Genomic DNA, 26,406 nt, shown 5'->3' on the forward strand with positions numbered 1-26,406 from the left:
CAGGCAGGTCGTTTGCTTTAAGAGCAACCAACTTGGATTTGATCCCTAGAACCCCCGAGGCTGCTGAGTGATTTCTGAGTGCAAAGCCACAAGTAAGGCCTAAGTATCACTGGGTTTGCCCTCCCATTCCCCCCTCAAAAAAAAAACAAAAAACAAAAAACAACTCTGCCTTCCTGTCTTTCTTCTCACTTGTTCTTTTTAAACTTGATTGATTGATTGATTGGTTTTTCAGTCACACCCGGTGGTGCTCAGATGTTACTCCTGTCTCTACACTCAGAAATCACCCCTGGCAGGCTGGGGGACCATATGGGATGCGGGGAATCGAACCGATCCCTCCTGAGTTGGCCACATGCAAGGCAAATGCCCTACCACTATGCTATCTCTCCATCCCCCTTTCTTCTCACTTGTGACCATTTATTTTGCTCCTCTCTCAGATTAGAAAACAACCATGGGTAATTGTCCAAAAAGGCTGGGACTGACTCCTGGCTATAGTTTTTCTTTCTCTTTGAGCTTTTCAACAACAACAACAACAACAAATAGAAACAAAACAACAACAACAGCAAGAAGAAAAACAAGGTCTCTGTGAAAGTGGATGCTAGGCTCTCCAGTAGCCAATGTTTAAATCACCTGGCACAAGAATTCTAGAATTCAGAACCAGAGCGATAGCACATCTGGTGGGATGTTTGCTTTGTACACTGCCAGCCTGGGTCTGGTCCCGAGCACCCCCATGTGGTCCCCTGAGCCTGCCAGGAATGATTCCTGAGCACAGAATCAGGAGTCACCCCTGAGCACCACTGGGTTTAGCCCAAAAGCAAAACAAAACAAAACAAAATAAAAAATTCTAGAATTCAGCTCTAGTATGTGTAGGAATGGATGTGTGCTGGGCTTGGGTTTACACTGGATTCTGGTTCAGAGTTGGGCTGTGAGGGGAACTGGGAGGTCAATTGTGTTGTGTGGTTGGTTGCCCCAACACTAGACACAGAGGCCCTTTTCTGGACCAGGAAATTCCATCTTTCCTAGGACCTGCCTGCAACATCTGCTGGGCAGAAACTCAAGCTCAACAATGGATTGTCCTGGTGCCCTGAGCCTGGGCAAGGACAGGCAGGTATGAGCTGCACCAATGAGGGTGCCCCAAACTGGCAGGCCCCCCTGCTATTCTTCCTTCTCTGTTAAGCTCCCCCCTCTCCCGATGTGGAGGCCGGATAGAGGGGCTCACACCTTGCACTTCCCCTTGCCCCCATACATCTTGGTGTCAAACACATTTTATTTCCTCACGTCTGGGGCCTGGGGGGCTTCCTCTCCGGGATTACTTCCTCCTCAGGTCTGTTTTCCAGCTGGACTGTAAGAGTCCCCCAACCCCAGCAGGGGTGCGGTTCCTCTCCTGTGGCCCAGGAGGCTTCAAAGGACCCCAGTGGAAGGCCAGCTGGGAGCTAGCCTGAGAGGGGAAACTCAAGTTGTGGGTCTCCAGATGAGGCCCCCCACTCATTTTCAAGAGCTCCTTCCCAAGTCTCAGGACATGTATCCAGTGGGTTGGAGACTTCAAAGGTCAGGAACTGGGGATTCCCTGCCATTACCCCCCACCAGGGCTCGGGGGAGGCAGGAAATGCCCCCACCTCACCCTCCTTGATGGATTAGGTGCCTAAGAGCCATGGAGAGCTCAGGGCTGGGGAGACCTTCTCCCTTTTCATGGGGCTCAGATTTCACGATTTGGGCTAAGGGGAGGGGGTGAAATAATTAGTAATTTGTGATTAAGTCTTTTCATGGATATTTTGTTTCTTTGTTCTGTGATGTCGCCCGGAGCCATTTAAAAAATGACTTAATGACAAAAAAAAAATAATTGCTCTTTGTAACTAATGACTGTGTCAGAACTTGGAAATCACCAAAGCCTCAGAAAGGAGAAACCGAGACCCAGATGGGGGTGGGGTGTGGCCCTCTGAGGAATAGGATCAGCGGTCATCAGAAAGTGGGCAGGAGTCCCTTTGCCCTTTTCTGGAGCCAGCAGCACCCCCAGCTCCCATGTTACCCTATGCCTGAGGTCCTGGAGTCTAGTTTGCTCTCCGTTAACAGGAAGAAGGCTCAGCATGTTCTCAAACTGACCTAGATTGTCCCTGAGGAGTCGTGATGGCGGCTGCTGGAGGGATTGCTGCGTGCTTCCGTCCTCTTCTCCATGACCTAGACCCTACAGGAAGCCCCTCTTTGGTGCTGGGATGCGAGCATCTCAGCCTCATCTCTTCCTCTCTCCCCAGCTAACCAGCTTTCTGCAAAAACTTCCCCTTGCTGCTTCCCTTGGGGCTGGGCCTGCAGAGCTGGGCCCTGGAGCAGGGATCCATCCGACAGGGCTTAGGCCTGGAGGGCTCAGCTCAGTCCCCACTTCCCTAGGCCCCACCACCTCCCGCAGTCCCTGGGCAGCGCCAGAGATGGGGAATTGCTCACGCAGCAGATTCTGTGCCTGTTCCCTTCCCGGCCTCGCTCCGATCTCTCCCAGGGGGAAAGGCTGGGGGGGTGAAAAACCCGTTAACTTGTGCCTTCTATTTGGTTTTCTTCTGGTTATTGTTTAAAATGCAGAGATTATGAGGTCAAACTCTCCCAGCCAATATTTTTCTAATGAAAAATGTAGTAAGGCACGACTGAGTAATCTAATCTATAAGTTAAGCGTTCCACACAGCAGCGATTTTCACCGACAGAACTTCAATAAATCTTGTTTTGAGAAAAATGATATGAGGCTGATGTTCTATTTTTGTCAATTTGAATGGACTCCCCTGCCCCCCCCAAGTCCCCAGAAACACTGCATTGCACCCAGTCAATCTCCCCCTTCCTTGTTCCCTTCTCCACTGGCATAGAGGCAAGGGGGACAAGGAAAGGGTGGGAGGCCCAAGTTCCTGTCTAGCTGGACCCAGGGGTCTGGGGCCAGAAGGCTGTCTTCAAGCCAGCTGGCCAGCGTGGCTCACCGGAGGAGGTGGCAACTAGGGGTTCTAAAGGACAGACAGCCGCAGGGTTGGGATTCTCCACAGCCCCCCAACTGGCCCCCGCTGCCCCATCCTACTGTCCCAAGGCTGAGTGAAGAGCAGGCCTCACACTTCCTAGACCTTCACCATGGACAACTTTAACAGAATTCTATCTACTTTGGAAACCCTGCTGCCCCATAATCTAACTTGAACAGAATGGCCAGAGAAGAACTGTGGCGCCAGGTCTGTGGTGCTGTGTGTGTGTACTGTGAGGCCTACATGCCTCGAAGAGGCTGAGCTATTCTGGTGGACATGTGGGTTGTCAGCCAGACAAGGATGATAGTTGCCTGGAATCACCAACCATACTTCAAGCCCTGGGAGTGGTAAGAGACTGCTGGGAGGAATAAGAGGAGGTGGCAGGACTTTCAGGGAGAGTTAGGACACCTCATCAAGGACCAACAAGTCAAGAGAAGTCTCTGGTGGTTATCTGAGAAGCATGAGGTGCTAGAGACAGAACCTGGGCCACCCACATGTAATGTACATGCACCAACTCTTTGACACAAGCTCTAAAGTCCTGAATGATTTGAGACAAAGTTCTAGGATAGAGACTGTGTGTGTTTAACCAGGGACTATATTCAGCAGTACTCAGGCTAATTCCTGGCTCTCTGCTCAGGATCAATTCTAGTAGTGCTTGGGGAACCATATATAGGACTGTAATCAGGATCGACTCCATAGAAGGCAAGAGTCCTACCCTTTTGTACTATCTTTCTGGTCCAGGAGAACATTTTTCTGCTAGGCACCTGGAACATGGTAGTTTAAAAGAGTCGAGCCTAGCTATGCCTGAAATCTGTAAGCATGAATACTCAAGACTGGAGGGCACTTGATGTCTCTGAGCATGGGTGAATGTAGAGAAAGAAGGACTGGGTTTATGGAGCTCATGGATCACAGAGTCTAAAGACTGAATTACCCAGGGCCTTCAAGCTTAGCCTTGTCCTCTGTAAATAAGAAAAGTAAGATCTGATAACATTAACTCACCAGCTATCAGAATTGGTGCTGTTTTGGGTCAAAGAATTGTGAGTTCAAAGCCCAGGATTTTACTGGCTCAGGTATAGCTTGGTGATGGGATGATGGCCCTGCCACTGACTTACAACTAGAGTTTAAGCATAGATATTGCAAGAAAGGGCTTCTAATGGTTCTGTCAGTTATCAAGTGTGCACAGAGCTACACAGGTGTGCAGAGTATAGAAAATCCTGGGAAAGGCTTTGGGCCATCAGGGCTGCTATCAGGATGGGGACCTAGGGGAAGAGGGAAGAAGATGAGGTGTGTTGTCAGGTGGGGACATAAGGGACATTAAAGAAGACTCAGAGTACAGTCAGAAAGCAGCTCTAGGGAACAGGGAAGATGTGGAGTGTGATCAGAATGAGGACTCAGGGGGTTGGGAAGAAAGTCTGATAGAAGTGATAAGGAAGAGGTGATGAACAGAGCTCCCAGTTTCTGCAGAATCAAGTCCAGCACCCAGTGAGTACCCCTTTCTCCTAGATCTTGACCACTTTCTCTTCCTGGGGGTATTGCAGGGGCCACTACAAAAATCTTTCCAAGTAGGAAAGTGTTTATCACTCACCCCTAAATCTCAGAGAGAGGCTCTAAGCCCCCTGGTGGCTTCAAGAACACCCACCAGATTTTCCACTCAACTTGATGTGCATTGGAGCTGCTGAAACTGAGGGGAAGTCTGTGAATGGACTGGGCTGATGGAGGCTAAGGCAGGTCCAAGGGACCTGGATCTGCCTGAAGATTCAGAAACCCCAAGCACTGACTTCCCAAGGAGAGTGAGAGGGAGGGGAGACAGGATGCAGCATCGCACACAATTAGGATAGAGGAGGACCTCTAAGGCAAGATTCTCTACTTTCTCTGAGTCTGGGCAGGGCATGAATGCAGCAGGTCCAGATGGAACAGACTACTCATAGGATAAATTTGAGAGTCCCTTTGTACTTACTGGCCTCGTTCTCCTCTTGTCCCTAGGGCTATCCCAAGCCCCTGACTAAAACAGTGATAGCACTTAAAGGTCCATAATGCATATGTTAGGAGCCCTTGGAAAGTAGAGGGTAGAAGGGAAGGAAAGGAGGACATGCACTGGACATGAAGGGAGCCTGTGGACTTTAAGCTTAACTATGCCCATTGAGAGTCAGAGATCCAAAGAACTTCCCATCATACAAAGAGTATTTGCAGGAACAATCACAGAGCAGGTTTGGTGACTTTGCAATGTACCTTAGTGTTAATTTGAATGTTTTGCGTTCCTGGCTCAATCCTCAACATGGTGAATCATCTCTCTCCCCCAGAAAGGCTGGGACTGGGGACCAGCATGAGTGGCCTCATGACAAATATTATGAAATAAAAGGAGGATCTGAAGCTACAGTACTGTGAATGGAGTATTTGCCTTACATGCAGTAGACTGGGGTTCAATGCAGCAGCCCATAGGGTACCCTGAGCACCTCCGTGAGTGATGCCTGGTGCAGAACCAAGAGTAAACCCTGAGCAACATTGAGTATGGCCCCCAAGTATAAACAATAAAAAATAAAAATAAATAAAAATAAAAATCAACTAAAAAGTAGTACACTAATCTCGGGTTTTTTTTTTTTTTTTTTTTTTTTTTTTTGGTTTTTGGGCCACACCCGGCATTGCTCAGGGGTTACTCCTGGCTGTCTGCTCAGAAATAGCTCCTGGCAGGCACGGGGGACCATATGGGACACCGGGATTCGAACCAACCACCTTTGGTCCTGGATCAGCTGCTTGCAAGGCAAACGCCGCTGTGCTATCTCTCCGGGCCCACTACTCTCATTTTTTGAAGAAAATTCAATCTATAGATATTTTTTAAAAAAACTAGAATAAAAAAAGGGCCAGAGAAGTGGCGCTAGAGGTAAGGTGTCTGACTTGCAAGCGCTAGCCAAGGAAGGATCTCGGTTCGATCCCCCGGCGTCCCATATGGTCCCCACATGCCAGGGGCAATTTCTGAGCACTTAGCCAGGAGTAACCACTGAGCATCAAACGGGTGTGCCCCCCCCAAAAAAAATAGAATAAAATCATCTCTTACACCCTTCATTGCTCAAGGCATCTTCCTGACTCTATTATCAGGGATCTCCTGGCAGAATGGATAAGGGACCATATGTATGTGCTGGGCATTGAACCTGGGTCTTCTATATGCTGGGCAAGCATCTACCCTCTACTGTCCTTTTCTGCCTGGTTGTCTTTCTTTTCTTTTTTTTTTTTTTTTTTTTGGTTTTTTGGGTCACACCCGGCATTGCTCAGGGGTTATTCCTGGCTGTCTGCTCAGAAATAGCTCCTGGCAGGCATGGGGGACCATATGGGACACCGGGATTCGAACCAACCACCTTTGGTCCTGGATCGGCCGTTTGCAAGGCAAATGCCACTCTGCTATCTCTCCGGGCCCGGTTGTCTTTATTTTCTTCTCTCTCTCTCTCTCTCTCTCTCTCTCTCTCTCTCTCTCTCTCTCTCTCTCTCTCTCTCTCTCTCTCTCGTGGGAAGTACACCTAACTATGGTCAGGCTTAATCTTCATTCTTTTTTTTTTTTTTTTTTTTTTTTTTTTGGTGTTTGGGCCACACCCAGTGACGCTCAGGGGTTACTTCTGGCTATGCGCTCAGAAGTCGCTCCTGGCTTGGGGGACCATATGGGACACCGGGGGATCGAACCGCGGTCCGTCCTAGGCTAGCGCTAGCAAGGCAGACACCTTACCTCTAGCGCCACCGCCCAGCCCCCTTAATCTTCATTCTATGCTTAGGATCACTCCAGGTGAGAGTTCCAGAGTAAGACTCCGGAACTCTATGTGTTGTCAGATATTGAGCCAGACTTAGCTAAATGCAAGGCAAGCACTTTATCTGCTGTACTATTTCTTCAGCTCTTTTATTTTCTTTTGCTATTTTTCTTTTATTTTATATTCTTCCTTCCTTCCTCCCTCCTTCCTTCTCCCTCTCCTACTGGATGTTCTGGAGAAGGGAACTAACTATTCCATGCTCAGTCTCAAGGGACCATGCCGTGCTGAGGACCACACTTGGGGATTCCTACATGTGAAGCATAAGCTCCAACCCTTTGTGTTATCTCCCTGGACCTGGTTTTATTGTCTTTATATTCCATATTTCTCCAAAAATTTTAACATTAATATATACATTTATAACAAATTGTTAAAAATTACCAGAATCAGAGATAATGCAAAGGTTAAGATGCTTGTCTTGCATAGAGCTGACCTGGGTTCAATCCCCGACACTTCATATGGTAGCCTGAGCCCTGCTAGAATTAATCCTTGAACTCAGAGCCATGAGTAAGCCCTAATAACCAGTAGACGTGTTTCCCCATTAAAAAAAAAAAATCAGGGCCGAAGACAATAGCACAGTGGTAGGGTGTTTGCCTTGCACGTGCCAACCCAGGACAGACTCTGGTTTGACTCCTGGCATCCCATTTGGTCCCCTGAGACTGTCAGGAGCGATTTCTGAATATAAAACCAGGAGTAACCCCTGAACGCTGCTGGATGTGACCCTCAAACCAAACCAAAAGAGAACAAAAAAATTCAAACAAATACAATTATGAAAAGTTGAGAAAGTGATCTGGAATCAGCCTACATCCCAAAGATATGCCCAGACCTCTAGCAGGTCTCAGGCACACTGCCTTCTCCTGAGGTCTGCTTGACGCCCGTGGAAGTCCATGGTAGGGCAGGGTGGGGGTGAGGTCTAGGTAGGATCAGCTGTGTCTGGAGACCATCCTGAGTCCGGGGAAGCCAGGGGCTCCATTTTTTGTTTGTTTGTTTGTTTGTTTTTGGGCCACACCCGGTGATGCTCAGGGGTTACTCCTGACTATGCGCTCAGAAATCGCTCCTGGCTTGGGGGACCATATGGGACGCTGGGGGAATCGAACCGAGGTCTGTCCTAGGCTAGCGCAGGCAAGGCAGGCACCTTACCTCTAGCGCCACCGCCCGGCCCCCAAGGGCTCCATTTTGAGCTGGACAAGAGTCAGTATGAGGCATCAAGTTGAATAAGTGGCAATATAAGGTTCAGGTGTTCACTGTGCTCCTATCCCCCAAAAGAGGGCAGCAGCCTCCATGTCACCTTTTGCCTCGGGACCTCCATTCTCCCACTCGGCCCTCCAGAGACTGGTTCTGGCTTTGGGACAGAGATGAGGAGGTGAAAACAGCTTCAAGTGCAGTTTTGAGGGTAGAGACATTTCAGGTTTATAGAAATACATTCAGGCCTCAAGTCACCTCCTTCCGCTGACCGCTCCACCCCAGGACTAAGCCCATGACCTCTGCAAGTGAGAGGGCTTGTCAGGGCTAAAGGAAGCACTTCAGGGTCTGGCCCAGGGTTTTGGACCTAGGAATCTCAGCTAATTCCAGCCTAAGGGTTAGTGAAAAATATGGCTGAGAAATTCTAACCCAACTTGAAATATTCCATTCTGTTAAATAAAGAGACGAAAAGCCATAAAAGTCTTTTTAGAACATTTATTTATGAGCATTGTCAATTTGTTTTTCAGTCTTGCTGCAAGTGAAGGGAGTTGTAAAAGGCTCATTCAAGAATTAGAATGACCCTTGGTAGGTAATTCCTAGAGGTAGGTAACAAGTCAACAAACTCCTAAACGCAATTGGCCAAGAAGATGGAGACACTGGTTTCTGAGAATAAATATGAATTCATTGAAAGTTTTTCAGAGGGGCCAGAGCAATAGCACAGTGGGTAGGGCATTTGCCCTGCATGCAGCTGACCTGGGTCCAATCCTGTGCATCTCATATGGTCCCCTGAGCTGCCCAGAGTAATTTCTGTACAAAGAGCCAGAAGTGACCCCTCAGCACCACCATATGCAGCCCCAAAACTAAAAGTTTTGCAAAATTTTGTTTGTTTTGGGTTTTTTTGTTTGTTTTTTGTTTTTGGGTCACACCTAGCTGTGTTCAGGAGTTACTCCTGGCTCTACATTCAGAAATCGCTCCTGACAGGCTCAGGGGACCATATGGGATGCCGGGATCCAAACCACCATCCTTCTACATGCAAGGCAAATGCCTTACCTCCATGCTATCTCTCTGGCCTTGTTTAAGTGTTTTTATTAAGAATACTGATTTTCTCCCAGGAAGAAATAATGAATTATATTGAGCAAACAACCCATGTTCCAGACAAGTTTGGAATCCTTTTCTCTGACTGTTGGAAACATTGGCTTGGTTTCTGTTCTGGGGCTGGAGGCTCAACCATGAAGCAATTGATATGGAAATCCCAATTTCTGTAAGCCCAGGCCCATGCCAGACTGGTGAGAATAAGAAAGTGCGAGTGATGTAGTAGGCAGGCTGAATAATCTCCATGTGAGGAAGACCTGCTAACAGAAAGGCTCTGTTAGGGGATGTGCCTTACAGTCCTACTCGCTTGTTATTGGAGGTTCGTAAGAGCGTGGCCCCTTGGCTCTGCAGTAGTTTGAGCTGCTTAGTCAAGGGTGGAATCTGGGCCTTCATCAGATGATTGATTCTTAAAGGTGCATAGATAAACTGAGTCATACTGAAACCCAAACTGAAAACTTATTAATCTCTTTCTTTGTTTTTGTTTGTTTGTTTATTTTTGGGTCACGTCCAGTGGTGCTCAGAAATCGCTCCCTAGCAGGCTCAGGGGACCATATGGGATGCTGGGGTTTGAACCACCAATTGTCCTAGATCGGCTGCTTGCAAGGCAAACACCTGTGCTATCTCTCCAACCTTCATCTCTTTCTTTTATCTTCTCACCACCCCACTCCACACTGGATGTGGGTTCACAGAACTGGAATCATCAATTTTTTTTGTTCATGACACAGTCTTATCTTGGTTCTTGCAATAACCAGTTTATTGGCAGTTACATGTAATTATATATGCAGTTAGTTTTTAGATAAGTTGTTTTAAAATCATATGATAAGCACCTATTGACTATCCCATAATTAAGTAAAGTTGCTTCTACATGTATTATTAAAATGTATATATATTCTGGGGAGCCACCATGGCCCCCAACCCTTATTGCTAGTGGAGGAGGTCTAGAGTCCTGCAAAGTGGAAAGATCAGAAAGCCAGTCGTGTGTGTGTGATGGGGAGAGGACACTGAGGGTGCAGAGCTATGCAGGGAGCTGGAGGCTAAAGTGTAACTCAGCCAGAGTCCCCTCCTCTCTCTCTCTCTCTTTCTCTCTCTCTCTCTCTCTCTCTCTCTCTCTCTCTCTCTCTCTCTCTCTCACACACACACACACACACACACACACACACACACGTACCTGCAAGCTGTAAGAAGGTTTGGGGGCTTTTATCCTTAAAGAATGAGGACCCCTAAAGGACTGTGACATTATCAGAGTTCTGACAAAGCAAACAGTCCCACAGCAGATTTGTGTGAGCAGCTGACTGTGAGCTGGACTTGCAGGACTATCCAGAAGCCTCCAGGGCTCCGGTGATGGGGAAGCAGGTTCAGGGAGTGTAGCAGAGACTGAAGAGGGTGTTATCTGTGTCCCAGAGAGAGGATTAAATCTACTAAGGATGGTCAGAGGGGACCTTGTGATTGAGGAAAGGGACCATGGAGAGAGGAAGCAAGAGGCAGTCCAGGAGAGACACAGGGGCCACCTGCTGACACACACAGCAGTAGCAGTGACCATGTCTGTCCAGGAGAGGGCTCCACCTTGGGCAATGGCAAGGTCTCCTTGACTGAGGAGCTGAGGCACCCTAGAGAAGGAAGGTGGAGGATGCTGGGATTCCAACTGGAATCAAAGGAAAGGGCGCCAAGAGAGAGTTTGGGGTAGATTCCAGGTCAGAAACAAGAAGAGGACCAAAGCACAGAGCCTCAAGATCCGGGATGGGAAACGGCCTAGGAATGGGGCTGCCCTCATCAGCGAGGCTGCATGTCCAGAAGGTTAGGCTAGGCTGGGCACTCGACAGGGACAGACACTTGCACTCTGCTTTTACTTACTCCGAGGTGGAAATGGAGGTGATAGTGGAGGGGAGGTGAAGGCAGGACACTGACTGGATAATGGGAGTACAATTGGCCTGGAAGGGAGAACCCCTACTTTATTCCATATTCTCTCCCCTTTTTCTTTCTAAGCCTCCCTAGGAAAAACTGAGGGAAAATATTTTTCTTTATAAAGAACCAGACTTTGTACGGAGGGGAAAGAAGAGAAAACTGGAACACAGGTCACAATATCCTTGTCCGTATTTTTTTGGGGGGTTTTTGGGCCACACCCAGTGGCACTCAGGGGTTACTCCTGGCTCTGTGCTCAGAAATTGCTCCTGTCAGGCTGAGGGGATCATATGGGATGCTAAGGATCAAACTTAGGCCTGTCCTGGGTCAGCAGAGTACAAGGCAAATGCCCTACTACTGTGCTATGACTCTGGCCCCTCTTGTCAGTATTTTTTTTAGAAGATGGGAAGTATGGAGCCGGAGAAATAGCACAGTTGTAGGGCATTTGCCTTGCACGCAGCCGACCGAGGATGGGTGATGGTTCAAATCCCAGCATCCCATATGGTCCCCAGAGCCTGCCAGGGGCGATTTCTGAGCGCAGAGTCAGGTGTAACCCCTGAGTGCCGCCAGGTGTGACCTCCCCACCACCACCAAAAAAAAAAAAAGAAGAAAAGAAAGAAAATGGGGAGTATGGAGAATTCAAGGCTTCTGAATCATGCATCCATATACACTCATATACACTCACATTTATTCCCACACATTTGCCCATAGATACACACCCACTTCAACACAAAATTCTACTTAAATACATGATGGCTCCTTCCCACATATCCAGTCAGCAAACAAAGGAAAACCCCGGTGCTCACAGTAGATATATATTTGGGAATGACATGAATACCCAGTAGCAGAAGTAAGAGGCTCCAAGGCATAGAGCATGTGAGTCACTGTAAAGTGAATTTAAAGGTGCTGAGCAGATAGGTGAGGACATGCAGGCAGCCCAAGACATTGTGTGTTCCCGAAGCAGGTGATGAAGTGATGTGTGTCTTTGAGCATTTCTTCATTCATTCTTTTTTTTTTTGGTCTCACTGCTGGCAGTGCTCTGGTGTTACTCCTATGCTCTTTACTCAGGGGATCACTCCTGGAGGTGCTTGGGGACCATGTAGTGCTGAGGATCAAGCCCAGCTTCCTATGTGCAAAACATACTCTCAGCCTACTGAGCTCCCTCCAGTCTCCATTCATTCAATCATGTACTCAACAAAGTTATGGGGCAGTCGCTGTGTTCTCCAAGCACTGGAGTGAATGAATGAACCATGAAACACAGAGATACTACCTTTGCTCACAATCTAATGGGCTACAGAGAAGACAGGCCTCAGGCTGCCACTGATAAATGTCGTGATGGGGATTGCTATGTGTTCTGGGAGCCAGGTAGAAAGGAGTGGACCCAGAGTTTCCAAAGAATGGAATATACACCTCAGATCACAGATATGAGCTCAGGCAAAACTGCAGGATGGGAGCCGCAGGTCAGCATGTTGGAATGGGTTGGAGGTATGTGGCTTGGAGGTATGGAGGAGAGATGTGTGTACATTTGTGTGCGTTTGTGTGTGTAGAGGGCAGTGTGTGAGCATGTGGGAAGGTGTGAGGTGTGTATCATTATCAGAGTTATCAGAGCAAACCAGCTCTTTATTACATGTATAATTTCCCTGCGTCCCATCGGATACCTATGTGCAGGGGGAGCTGGAGTGGAACTAAAGCAAATAGGGGATTTAGCAACTTGGAGGGGTTGTTGCAGTCTCAAGTGCTGCTGATGGATGGTGTTGGCAGTTGGGGGGCAAGGGATCCACTGAGGTGCGGTGAGAGAGATCGGAGGAGGGAGTGAAGAGGTCAGAGGAAACGGGAGTCAGACATGGGTGGGGTGGCAAAGTTAACAGCTGGAGATGGGGCCCAAGTGGCTGTTGCCCACCTTAGTGAGGGGGGTTCTCAGGACAAGGTGAGGGACTGTGGGTAAAGGAATAACTGCCCCAGTCCTCCTGCCTGGAAAGGGAGTTCGGACCCCAGAGCCTGGCTAACTCACATCCTCTTGGTGGGATATTTCCTGCATTTAAGGGGAAACTTGCCTAGCAGCTTCACGGAAAGAAATCATCTCAATGTCGGGCTCACACTTGGCCTTTCGGTAGGCCCTTGGGCAAGTTGCTTCTCGGAGCAGTGTAATAATTTGAGTCAAAACATTCACCTGGCAGAGCTGCGGCAGCGATCAGTAGTAATATAGAAGAACTCTGGCACCTGGTAAAAAACCTGATGAATTATGGATTTTTATTTATGAAGTTGGATTTGTCCATCGAACTACATCGTCTACACATCCATCTCCACCTCTCTCGCTTTTCGTTCAGACCAGTGCCCCTCCACCCCTAGGTGGTTGCACTGAGCCAGGCCCACGAGGATAGCCTTTCTCCCTGCTCTGGGGCCAGAGAAATGTTTCTAAGCACTGTATCTGTATCTGTATCTGTATCTCTGGCAGCTCCTTCAAGCATGTTCTTACCACCCATTTTTCCCTTTCTCTCTCTTATTTAATTTTCCCTATTTGGCCAAGTAATCCATGCTCATTGCTGAATGTGTAAAGAAACAGAAGAAAGAAAGCCGCGTGGGGCTGGAGAGATAGCATGGAGATAAGGCGTTTGGCTTTCATGCAGGAGGTCATCTGTTCGAATCCCGGCGTCCCATATGGTCCCCCGTGCCTGCCAGGAGCAATTTCTGAGCCTGGAGCCAGGAATAACCCCTGAGCACTGCCGGGTGTGACCCAAAAACCACAGAAAGGAAGGAAGGAAGGAAGGAAGGAAGGAAGGAAGGAAGGAAGGAAGGAAGGAAGGAAGGAAGGAAGGAAGGAAGGAAGGAAGGAAGGAAGGAAGGAAGGAAGGAAGGAAGGAAGGAAGGAAGGGAAGGAAAGGAAGGAAGGAAGGAAGGAAGGAAGGAAGGAAGGAAGGAAGAAAGAAAGAAAGAAAGAAAGAAAGAAAGAAAGAAAGAAAGAAAGAAAGAAAGAAAGAAAGAAAGAAAGAAAGAAAGAAAGAAAGAAAGAAAGAAAGAAAGAAAGAAAGAAAGAAAGAAAGAAGAAAGAAGAAAAAGAAAGAAAGAGAGCTGTGATTCCCACCATCACAGACAATTATTCCAATCCTAATGTTTCTTTATAGCTACAATAGATTGGGCATTATTCCAGGCACTCTGGGTGCTGTATTTTATTTCCTCTTCATAATAACTCTGGAAACAGGCACCGTGAGGATCCCCATTGACCCGGAAGGAGCTGAGACCACACAGCTCATGAGTGGTGGTGTTCGGGTGGGGGATACAAATGGAATGTTCCTTCCAGTCTTTCTGCAGTTTTTTTTTTTCTACAGTTTCCTGCAGCCACTGCTGTCTTAGTGGAGCCAGACTTTTATTCTCCACTTCACAAAATGTATTTCTTACCTCCTCCATCTCAGCATAGAACTAGACTACCCTTAACGCAGGAGGTGGATACTGGGAAGCTCTTTCCAGACACAGAACTGATGCCCAGTGACTTTGGAGGACTGTGTCCACCTGAGGACTCCCCACAGCTGATCCCCCTCCTCCTGCTCTTGTTCCCCATTCCCATCACCAACCCCATCTCCGCCCAATGGTTAGAATTTAGGGCCCTAAGCCCTGGATCTGCAGCTGCCTAACTTGGAGGTGTGCCTTCCCTTGCTGGCCTCATTCTAACCCATCTTCCTTCTCACCAGATGCTATCAAATAAAATCTACTCCAGTTTAAGATGTGGCACCCAGTACTATGAACTTCCCAGCTGGAAGAAATGCCCGATCTTATCTTTAACTACTTTTGCAGCCTTCTTCCTTCCTCCCTTCTCACACTAACACTGGAAACCCCTTTTCAGCGACTCCTCTTCCACCTCTCTGCCTCGCTTCTTTTCTACACATATACACAAATACATCTTCTTACAAAATTTTCCTGATCACCTTCTCAAGCATCCTGACCACCACGTATCTTTCTTCCTTGATCCCACTGGTCTTTCCTCACCTCTTCAGACATCTTCAGCTGCTGGATAGCACAACGTGGTCACTGAAGTATAACTTATGTTCAGTTAAGTGCTGTCATCTTGGGTAAATTTTAACTAAGATTTTACAAGGGGGGAATGCCGGGATCACCCTTGATTCCAGACTACAGGGAGGGGAAGAATAGAGAAGAAAAGAAACAGAGGAAAGTAAGAAGATGAGAAAGGGGGAAAAGGTCAGGGGCTTGGGTAAACTAGTCATGTGGGGGGGGGGTCTGTCTCTCTCTATCCAAAGCACAGATTCAACCAAACTGACAACATGATATCTGAACTACAATCAGAAAACTTAAAAAATGTGCTGACATCGGTGGTGCAACTGGAGCTAGAACAATATATGCCAAAAAATTAACTATCGATAACTTTGTAAATCGTAGTACTTTAATTAAATTTTAAATTAAAAAGTGATGTTTAGGGGCCAGAGTAATAGCACAGCAGTAGGGCATTTGCTTTGCACGAGGATAACCTAGGACAGACTCGGGTTCAATCCCCGGAATCCCATATGGTCCCCCCATCTGGCTAGGAGCAATTTCTGAGTGCAGAGCCAGAAATATCCCCTGAGCACCACCAGGAGTGGCTAAAAAATATAGTAATGTTTGAAAAAAGAAGTAATAGGAGAATAGGGGTTGGGGCTTTGGTTATATTGGTGATGTAGGAGAGGAGTATAGCTAAATTCAAAGCATAGACTCAACAGCACTGAAAACACAATATCTAAGCTGCAACCAACAAAATTTGTGATGTGCTGGTCCAAAGGCTAAGGGAGGGGGTGGGAGAGGAGGGAGGTAATGGAGTATGGGAGCACTGGCAGTACTATTGGTCTTGCCTAAAACTCATCTACCAACAACTTCGTAAATCATGATTCTTTAATTAAATAAAATAGTATTTTTAGGGCCCGGAGAGATAGCACAGCGGCGTTTGCCTTGCAAGCAGCTGATCCAGGACCAAAGGTGGTTGGTTCGAATCCCGGCGTCCCATATGGTCCCCCGTGCCTGCCAGGAGCTATTTCTGAGCAGACAGCCAGGAGTAACCCCTGAGCAACGGCGGGTGTGGCCCAAAACCCAAAGGAAAAAAAATATATTATTTTTAAAAATTCAAGTTTCAAAAAAAGAAAAAGAAAAAGAAAAGGGGCCAGAGAGATAGCATGGAGATAAGGCATTTGCCTTTTATGCAGAAGGATGGTGGTTCGAATCCCGGCATCTCATAAGGTCCCCTGTGCCTGCCAGGGGCGATTTCTGAGCATAAAGCCAGGAGGAACCTCTGAGCGATGCCGGGTATGGCCCAAAAGCAAAAAATAAAATAAAATAAAATAAATAAAATAAAATAAAATAAAATAATTCAAGTTTCACATATGAACTACACATAATCTCTAATTAGATCAAAATAACTTTTGTTGGTTTGGGAGCCACACTAGAGGCTACTCCTGGCTCTGCAGTCAGGGACCATATGGAATGCCAGGAATTGCATCTGGGTTAGTCATGTGCAAGGCAAATGCCCTATCTGCTGGACTCCAGCTCCACAAAATAATTTTTTCAACTAGCCAGAAGGATCCTTTGAATCTCTTTCCCCAGTACCACCTTTTTTTGTGGTTTGTTTGGGGGAGGCCACACCAGCTAGTGCTCAGGGCTTACTCCTGCTCGAGCATTTATGGATCACTCCTGTTGGTGTTTAGAATATCATGTGGATTCTGGGAATAAAAGCTGGGGTTGGCTGTGTGCAAGGCAAGCACTCTACCAACTGGATTATTATTCCAGCCACTCCACTTTTTGTTGTTGTTATTGTTGGGGGCTGTACCCAGTGATGCTCAGGGCTTACTCCTGGCTCTGCACTCAGGGATTACTCCTGGTGGTCCTTGGGGAATAATGTGCTGGGAATCAAACTCAGGTCAGCCTTGTGCAAGTACCCTACCCACTGTTCATTATTTCTAATTTTGATCATTCTAGATCTTCCTTCTTTCCATCCTTCCCTCCTTCCTTCCCTCCCTCCTTCGTTCCATCCTTCCTTCCATCACTCCTTCCTTCCATTTTCCATTCCATCCCTCCTTCCTTCCTTTGTTCCATCCTTCCTTCCTTCCATCCTACCTTCCTTCCTTCCCTCCCTTCTTCCTTCCTTCCTTCAATCCTTCCTTTCATCTTTTCTTCCCTTCCTCCCTCCCTCCTTCCTTCCTTTCTTCCTTCCTTTTTTCCTTCCTTCCTTCCTTCCTTCCTTCCTTCCTTCCTTCCTTCCCTCCCTCCCTCCTTCGTTCCATCCTTCCTTCCATCACTCCTTCCTTCCATTTTCCATTCATCCCTCCTTCCTTCCTTTGTTCCATCCTTCCTTCCTTCCCTCCCTTCTTCCTTCCTTCCTTCCTTCAATCCTTCCTTCCATCTTTTCTTCCCTCCCTCCCTCCTTCCTTCCTTCCTTCCTTTCTTCCTACTTTCCTTCCTTCCTTCCTTCCTTTCTTCCTTCCTTCCTTCCTTCCTTCCTTCCTTCCTTCCTTCCTTCCTTCCTTCCTTCCTTCCTTCCTTCCTTCCTTCCTTCCTTCCTTTCCCACACCCAGTGACACTCATGGGTTTTCCTGCCTACATGCTCAGAGAGATGCCATTGACTAAATCCAGGTAGGCTGCGTGCAAGGCAAATGCCCTACCTGCTGTGCTATCACTCCAGCCCTCTGTTCTTTTTTTGTTTTTTTTTTTTGGTTTGTTTTTGTTTTTTGCTTTTTGGGTCACTTGGCAGCGCTCAGGGGTTACTCCTGGCTCTACACTCAGAAATCGCTCCTGGCAGGCTCAGGGGACCATATGGGATGCTGGGATTTGAACCACCGACCTGCATGCAAGGAAAATGCCCTATTTCTCCAGCCCATGGGTTAATGGGTAAGGCGACTGCCTTGCAAGCTACAGATCCAGGACATACCACAGCCCCCTGCTCTTAATGTTTTTATTAAAAATGTAAATATTGGGGCTAGAGTGATAGCACAGTGGTAAGGCATTTGCCTTGCACGTGGCCAACCTGGGAAGGACTTGTGTTCTATCCCCAACATTCCATATGGTCCCCTGAGCCTGCCAGGAGCAACTTCTGAGCACAAAGCCAGGAGTAACCCCTAAGCACTGCCAGGTGTGGCCCAAAATCAAACAACAACAAAAACCCCATAAATATTTAGTGGCTAGAGAGATATTACAGTGGATAATGTGCTTGCCTTGCATGCAGCTAACCCAAGCTCAATCTCCAGCATCCCAAATGCTCCCCCAAGCACTGCCAGGAGTGATTCCTGAGTACAGAGTCAGGAGTAAATTCTGAGCATCCCCAGTATTGCCCAAAAACCAAACCAAAACTAAAAACTTATATATATATATATATATATATATAATTCAGATGATCAGGCAGAGAATTTTCCTTGCAAATGGCTGATCTGCTTTTGATCCCTGGTACTGCATATAGCACATAGTCTCCTTTTTTTTTTCTTTTTGGTGCACCATTCCTGGAGGTACTTTAATACCAGGTCAATGTGTGGAATGGATGGAGCAAGCTCCTAATCCATTTCCTAGTGCCAAAAATCTATTTAACATATTTTCGTCAGGTAGACAATGTATCAGATATTAAACTGGTAAGAACAGATACTACACTAGATCTTAGCCAAAAGGCCAAGAAGCAACGCATATGGTCTCCTGAACCCTGCCTGGACATAGAATCAGGAGTAAACCCTAAGTACCACTAGATGTGACTCCTCTAAAAAAAAAAACCATAAATATGCAGACCAGAGAGATAAAAGATGGTTAGATGCTTGCTTTACATGCAGTTCAAACCTGGGTCACTCCCTGGTACCACTTAAGGTTTCCCCATTCAAGTATCACACCAGGAATAAGCCTTGAGCACTGCTGGATATGACCTCTAATCCAAAACAAACCAAAAGCAAGAAAAAAACATATATATGCATCTACTAACAATAACTATATCTTGAGGGTCACTTTTACCAGTATTTGGAGACTATATGATGCCAGGAATCAAACCAAAGGTTACTGCATGCAAATCATATGTTCTAGACCTTTAAGTCATCTCCTGTGCTCTCTAAACTTCTTTTTGTTTTGTTTTGGGCCACACCCGGTGGAGCTCAGGGGTTACTCCTGGCTCTGCACTCAGAAATGCTCCTGGCAGGCTCAGGGAACCATATGAAATGCTGGGGATCAAAACTGGGTCTGTCCCGGGTTGGCCATGTGCAAGGCAAATGCCCTACCACTGTACTGTCACTCTGGCCTCCCTAAATATATTTTCGTGGTGCCAAACACATAGTCCAAGTAAGGCATTTGCCTTGCATGTAGCCAAATTGGGTTCAATACTCTGCACCAGATATGGTCCCTTGAGTTCCATCAGGAGTCACCACTGAACGCAGAGCCAGGATTAAATCCTAAATACATCCAGGTTTGGACCTAAAACATGCACATATACACTTTTGTACTCCACAGATCATTACTAATAAAGGAACAATATTTACATAAATATGTTGATTGTAACAATATAATAGTATTTTTGCTAAGTCACTAAATAAATGTGTCAAATAACTTTCTATTTTGCCTGTTACTAAAATTTACATATATTTAAATTCTGTAGTATATATGCTTGTGCCCAAATTATTTTGTGCAACATAATATCTGGGAGACTTACTTATATCCTTGAATAGTTCCATAGTTCATTCTTATTTTTTGCCCTATAGTATTCATTTTCTGAATACACAAAAAATTTACCTACTCTTTTGTTAATGGACATTTGGGTTGTCCTACTTTAAGAATATTACAAACATTTTTGTAATAGACATACATGTATATACATGACTTTTGCTGAACATGTACATTCATTTCTCATGGGTACATACCTAGAAGGTTTGCTTAGTATTCATAGCCTGAGTAGACATCCTAAAACATTGGTCCAAACTGATTAACCAGCTTCCAATGCCAGCATTATATGTGACTTCTACTTACTTCAGGATTATCAATCTTTTTCACTATAGTCCTTTCAGATGGTACTATTTTATTTCTGTATATTTCCAATTAGTAATAATAATTACCACCTATTGGCCAAGTATGGCAGAATACTTGGCAGAATAACATGAAGTACATATTACTAACTCAGTTTTTTCAAGTGGTCTTTGAAAAGCTTGTAAGTTGAGTAAGGTGACATGGATGATGAGTAGCAGAACCAGATACAAATGCAGAACTGACATCGAAGCCCTGTTTGTCCAAATATATCAGGCTGTCTCTCCTACACATCACAGAGAGCAAGACCTTTGTCTTTTTCTTCTTGAGATGTTCTTCAATGCCTAAGTAAGAGCTTAATAATGTTCTGTTAGACTGGATTGATGGCCAAGCAGCGGTTGTTCTTGGAAACAGACCTCAAAGGAGAGAGCACACAGTAGATCAGGAGGGGTTCAAACTCACCAACAGACTAGATTCTCTCAGAACATGACAAGCCTTCGTTGGAATCAGGGAACTGGTGCCCTGATAAAGGGGAGGGAGGAAAGGAGAAAGGAAGGGAGGGAGGGAGGGAGGGAGGAATGAGGGAGGGCCATTACAATTAATTAACTTGGGCCTCAGTTTAAGACTAAAAACATGAGGCAGTGCTTTGCCTTTTTACTTTCTTTCCTTTTTTTTTTTTTTGGTTGTTCCTCACAATGCTTGGGATTGAACCCACATCTCCTGCATGAAATAGATGTGCTCCAGCCCATTGAGTTATCTTTGGTTATCTCTTTGGTCCTACATGCACATTTTTTATTAATTTATTTTGGGGAGCATTTGAGTCACACCCAACAGTGTGCAGGGTTTTATTCCTGACCTTCCGATGGTGCCTGAAGAAGCATATGATGCTGGGATCCAACCCATGTGCAAGGCTAGCACCTTAACCTTAACCCTTGTTATCTCTCAGGCTCCGACAAGCACGTTTTTGTTGTTATTGTTGTTGTTATTGTAGTTTATTTTTTGGGTCACACCCGGTGGCACTCAAGGGTTACTCCTGGCTTTGCCTCAGAAATTGCTCCTGGCAGGCTCGGGAGACCATATGCCGGGATTCAAACTGGGGTCTGTCCTGTGTTGGCCTCATGCAAGGCAAATGCCTTACCACTGTGCTATTACTCCAACTACAACTACATGCACTTTTTTTTTTTTTAATTTTTGAACCACACCCAGTGTTACTCCTGGCTCTGCACTCAGAAATCACTCCTGGCTCGGGGGATCATATGGGATGCTGGGAATCGAACCCAGGTCCTTCCTGGGTCAGCTACATGCAAGGCAAATGCCCTACTGCTGTGTTATTGCTCCAGTCCTACATGCACTTTTTTTTTTTTTTTTTTTGTTTTTGGGCCACACCCAGCAGTGCTCAGGGGTCACTCCTGGCTATCCACTCAGAAATAGCTCCTGGCAGGCACTGAGAACCATATGGGATGCCGGGATTCAAACCAACCACCTTAGGTCCTGGATCAGCTGCTTGTAAGGCAAACACCATTGTGCTATCTCTCCGGCCCCAGCATGCACATTTTTAAGGGGCTTCTCTGGGTGACCAAGGTTCAGCTATGGATCAGAATTACTACAGTAAAGATGTGTTTGTGTGTGTGTTCATGACTACAGACCCAGCTGGAAAAACAGTGAAAAGAAAGCAACGCAGGCAGGGTTTCTAGATTGATAGGAGGAGATTGGGGGCAGAAAGAACAAGCATCTAATTCCCAAGGGCGTAAACCCATAGACTTATCCTCAAGAAACAGGCCTCTGTGACCCCAGGATTGGCTCCTGGCAGAGTATTTGTGTTCCTGTCACCAGTATTGAGCCACAGCTGGGGCCTGAGTTTACCACAGCAGTGCCCTACCTGTCTCAGCTGTTAAATTGGGGAGGCACTGGGGTCTGGCCTGAGCACCCCACAACAATCCTTTTCTTCCTGTGAGCAGCTTTCCCCACAGATTTGGGGTACCCCAGGATGCTATTTATGTGTAAGAAATCAGATGAAGGGGCCGAAGAGATAGCATGGAGGTAGGGCCTTGCATGCAGAAGGACAGTGGTTCAAATCCCGGCATCCCATAGGGTACCCCAGAGCCTGCCAGGAGCAACTTCTGAGCATAGAACTAGGAGTAACCCCTGAGCACTGCCAGGTGTAACCCAAAACAAACAAAAAAGAAAAAGAAAAGAGAGAATAATCAGATGAAGAGTGCTTGGGAGAGAGTCTATGGGCTGGAGCACTTACTTGGCATGCAAGAAGCCCAGGTTCAGGCCAGAGTGGTGGCACAGGGCATAAGGCGTCTGCCTTGCGTGTGCTAGCCTAGGATGGACAGCAGTTCAATCCCCCGGTGTCCCATTTGATCCCCCAAACCAGGAGAGATTTCTGAGCACATAGCCAGGAGTAACCCCTGAGCATCACTGGGTGTGCCCCACCCCCAGAAAAAGAAGCCCAGGTTCAATCCCCAGAACTACAGGGTTCCCTAGGACTAAAAAGGAGCAACCCCTGAGTATCACAGAATGTGCTCCACCTCCAAATAAAACAAAAAGGATGTCAAATGGGGTCAGGGTATGACCCTATTTACACCCCTACCCCCTTAATTCAGGACCTTAAGTCACACTGACTCACTTCTTAGCCAGCCAAGACTAGGAGCCAAGTTCTGTACTCAAGAGGTGGGTCCTGGGGGAGGGGGGCTAAGTCAGTACCCCCTGCATGCCCTGGAGGGGCTAGAGTTGAGATCCTGCTAGGATTCAGAAAAGAACGTGGGAGAGAAAAGAAATAAAATTGAGGGCAGGATTAATGAAGTGACTTCAAGAGCTAATAGGGCATTTACCAACATCTCCTCCTCTGACTCCCCATCCCCTGGGAACCTGGCCACAGCCCCAGGCAGCCTGTCCAACTCTCAATCCAACGTCTAGGTCCTAGATTCTAGGTTCTAAGACATAGGTAGAACGTCTTCAGGAGGAGAAAATTCTGGCCTTACGTCAGCCTCGAGCAACAAGAATTCAGTCTTTAACTCTGCTTTATTTTAAGTCCTTGGTTTGGACTATCCAGCCTTAACATAGGAGAAGGTACTTTATTGCAAGGTGTTTTGGGGGTCCTCCCAGGCCCCCAACTATAAGACCACAATCCTGGCCCCTTCAAGTGCTTCTTCAGCCTGTCCACCTCCGGAGCCTCTCCCAGGCTCCTCTCTGGAAGCTGACCCGGAGCTGGAGTCCCAAATAAACAGTAACTAATTGGATTAGGAGCCGATAATATTGTTGACCTTTCTTAATGTCTGCTGGCTGTCTTTCCACCACACTGAGGCTTAATTGTATGGCTAAAGGGGGGTGTGGGGGGGGAGACTTCCAGGAGTGAAAGGTGACCCCTGTTAACCTCAGATAAAATGGGCTCAGCGTCTTCCCCACTGCCAGGCGTCCCCTATGGAGCTGGAACACACACACACACTCCCCCTCTCCGTCAATAATTACACAGATGATACACACATGCAGAGGCATGCACACGGAGATGCACACACAGCCTGAGGCCCACAGGCATCCTCTCACTGAAGCCACACAAGGCACACCCAGGACTCTGAATACAGATGGATTCCACGCATTGCCTGCGTGTCCCCCAAATGCTGAACACACCAGTCAAGTACCGGCATAGAGAGATCCCACTTGCAAAAGGCGAGCAGAGATCCAAGAAGACAAATGTAATTACACCCATGCAGCAAAGGCGGAATCAATGTGGGCATGAAGGAAGGCACGTGGATGCGCACACACACACTGGCGTCACCTCCTAGATGCTCCCATAAATAAGCATGCATGGCACATGCGCACACACCCACGGGCACACTTACCTCTGCACACCTTTGCACAGTGCAGGGAGCAGTTCCACTTCTGCAGCCCCCCCCCCCACCTCCCTGCCTTGCACAATCCAGCTCTGCCACAATCTCAGAGGCGGCTTCCAGTTTCTGCCTGTTTCTGGGTTCCCTGCCCGTGTTTCTGGGATCCTGGGTTTATGGCTCTCTTGGAGCCTTGTCCCTGCTTCTCTAAGCGATTCCATCTCTCCATCTCCGTCTCTCTCTGGGGTCCTGTCTCTGTGGAACCCCTCATCCTGGAATGCTAAAGTTTCCAAACACCAAACCTGGCTGGGGCAAAGGTGGGGGGGTGAATAAAGAGAAGATTTGGGAAGGGGTCTGCCGGAAGGGGGGCCCGAGCGGGTGGAGAGGGGGGTCGGGGAGAGGGCCGGGAGTGCGGGGAGCGGCGGGGGGAAAGGGGAGCAGAGGGGGAGGGGCTCCTGCCAGCGCACAGCAGATGTTGTGGCGCCTCGCGCCGCGGATGGAGCTGTTAATGTAAGTGGAGTTTCTGCAATGGTAATTAGGAGGGCCCTCATTACCCTGGCGGAGCCGGCTGAGAGCCGATAAAGCCGAGGGGGAGAGGGGCCGACATCAGGGTAATGGGGGAGCAGGGCCATTGAGGAGCTGGAGCCGAGCCGGGACCGCTCAGCGCACAGCTGGAGCCCGGCGCGAGGCCGGGGAGGGGGGCGCGGCCGGGCCTGCAGCCCCGGGAGGAGCCGGGACCGGGGCTGGAGCTCGCCCCACTCGTCGAGTGCCACCACCCCGCGCCCGACCGGCTCCTCGAGCGACCCCGCCGAGCCTGCGGTCCAGGAGGCTCTATAGTGACCAGAACTTGAACTCTTAGAATGGAAAATGACCTCCAAAGGGAAGGTTCCAGAAAGTCAGGTCCCTGGAGTGGAGACCCAACCAGCGGCCAGGGACTGGAAGTTGTGTGTGTGTGTGTGTGTGTGTGTGTGTGTGTGTGTGTGTGTGTGTGTGCGTCTGTGTGTGTGTCTGTGTGTGTGTCTGTGTGTGTCTGTGTGTGTCTGTGTGTGTCTGTGTGTCTGTGTGTGTGCGTCTGTGTGTGTGTCTGTGTGTGTGTCTGTGTGTGTCTGTGTGTGTGTGTCTGTGTGTGTCTGTGTGTCTGTGTGTGTGTGTCTGTGTGTGTGTCTGTGTGTGTCCATGCATGCACACAGCGATACTCAAGGGCTTACTCCTTCCTGGCTCTAAGCTCTGAATCATTCCTGCTAGGCTCTTAGTCCATATGGGATGTGGGAGACCTCAGGTCAGATGAGTGCAAGGCAAATGTCTTAAGGGATACATCTCTCCGGCCTGAAAGCTGCACCTTAAGGCTAGCTAACCTGGAGCTGAGAGATAGCATAGAGGTAAGGCATGCCTTGCATGCAGAAGAGCCAGGAGTAACTCTTGAGCGAGGCCGGTGTGACCCAAAAACTAAACAAAACAAAACAAAACAAAAAGACTACCTAACCTCCCCTCTGTGGGTGAAGGAAGAGTCTCCCCCACCTTTTCCCTCCTCTCCACCTCTCCCCTCACTCTTCTCACCGCTGCAAGGAGCACCTGAGGGTTGGCAGGAGTGGAGAGATGGGCAAGACCAGGGTGTGTGAGGCCCAGACATGGCAGTTCAGTTCTCTCACCGGAAGCCCAGGATGTAGAGGGCCTCTGCATTCGGTATTCCAGGAGGATGAACCTCAGAGCATTGGGATTAAGGCATGTAGGCTGCTGAGGAGAGCCAGAGAAGCCCCCCTCCACCTCCTCCCTCCCCAAGTCAGAAGACCCTGGGAAGACTTGCAGCAGGCAAGGAATATGGCCCCCCATCCTGGAAACTGGGAAATTTAGGAGAGCTGACACCCAGCCTCTGCCCCTAGGCTCACCAGCCTCCTTTAAAATCCCCTCCCTCCCTTCCCCCCACCTGCAGCTGCCTTCGGGAGCCCAAGGGCATTGCCAGGGCCGCTCTGGTGTGCCAACTTCTCCCAGACCCCAGAAGCATCCCTCCCCGCAGTGGACGGGGCAGGGCAGGATGCGGGGGGGGGGCTTTGGGAAGCTCCTCCTGCAGAGCTACTGGCGGGCATCTGGGAACTGACGTGCGCTGGGGGAGACCCAGCCCCAGGTGCTGGTTCCCTTTCCCTCTGCCCACCGGCAGAGCAGGGGTTAATGGGGAGAGGCTGCGAGGCTGGAGGGAGCCGACAGCGCTCCCGCCTCCTACTCCCCGCCACCCCCCACCCCCGTTGCTGACTCTTCCTTTTTGTTCGGGCTGACAGCGAGCACCTGGTGTGCTCCAGCAACAATATTGTTCCTGCCTCCCTCCCCCCAGGCCCCAGGCTCCCCTCTCTCCCCCCCCCACCCCCGACAGCCTTCCCCTCTGCTTCTCAGCCCCGGAACCCCCACCCCCGCCTGTGGCCTCCTAGGAGCCCCCCCTCAACCACAAGCACCGACCCTGCGGTGTCAATAAACACAACATATGCTGCCATGAATGTGGAAATCATGCCCTGCACTCCATTCATCCCCTCAGCTTGCCAGTGGGGGTGGGGAAAGAGAGGTCAAGGGGAACAAACTCAACCTCCCTTTTGATCTGTCCAGCCGCACCCCTCCTTCTGACCAGGAGAGAATATTCTGGAGGAGCATGAGAAGGTAAGACTTAGGAGGTTTTGAGAACCAAGTTCTCCA

General features: G+C 48.2%; 1 non-coding gene across 1 annotated transcript; it reads right to left on the reverse strand.

The window, feature by feature from the left end:
• Nucleotides 1–18,392: 18,392 nt before the first annotated feature.
• On the reverse strand, nucleotides 18,393–18,583 carry LOC125995181 (U2 spliceosomal RNA). Its single transcript, XR_007490762.1, has one exon. It is a non-coding gene; the product is annotated as a U2 spliceosomal RNA (small nuclear RNA).
• Nucleotides 18,584–26,406: the final 7,823 nt, after the last annotated feature.

Source organism: Suncus etruscus, chromosome 17 (assembly GCF_024139225.1).
Source record: "Suncus etruscus isolate mSunEtr1 chromosome 17, mSunEtr1.pri.cur, whole genome shotgun sequence".
In the NCBI taxonomy this organism is placed as follows: Eukaryota; Metazoa; Chordata; class Mammalia; order Eulipotyphla; family Soricidae; genus Suncus; species Suncus etruscus.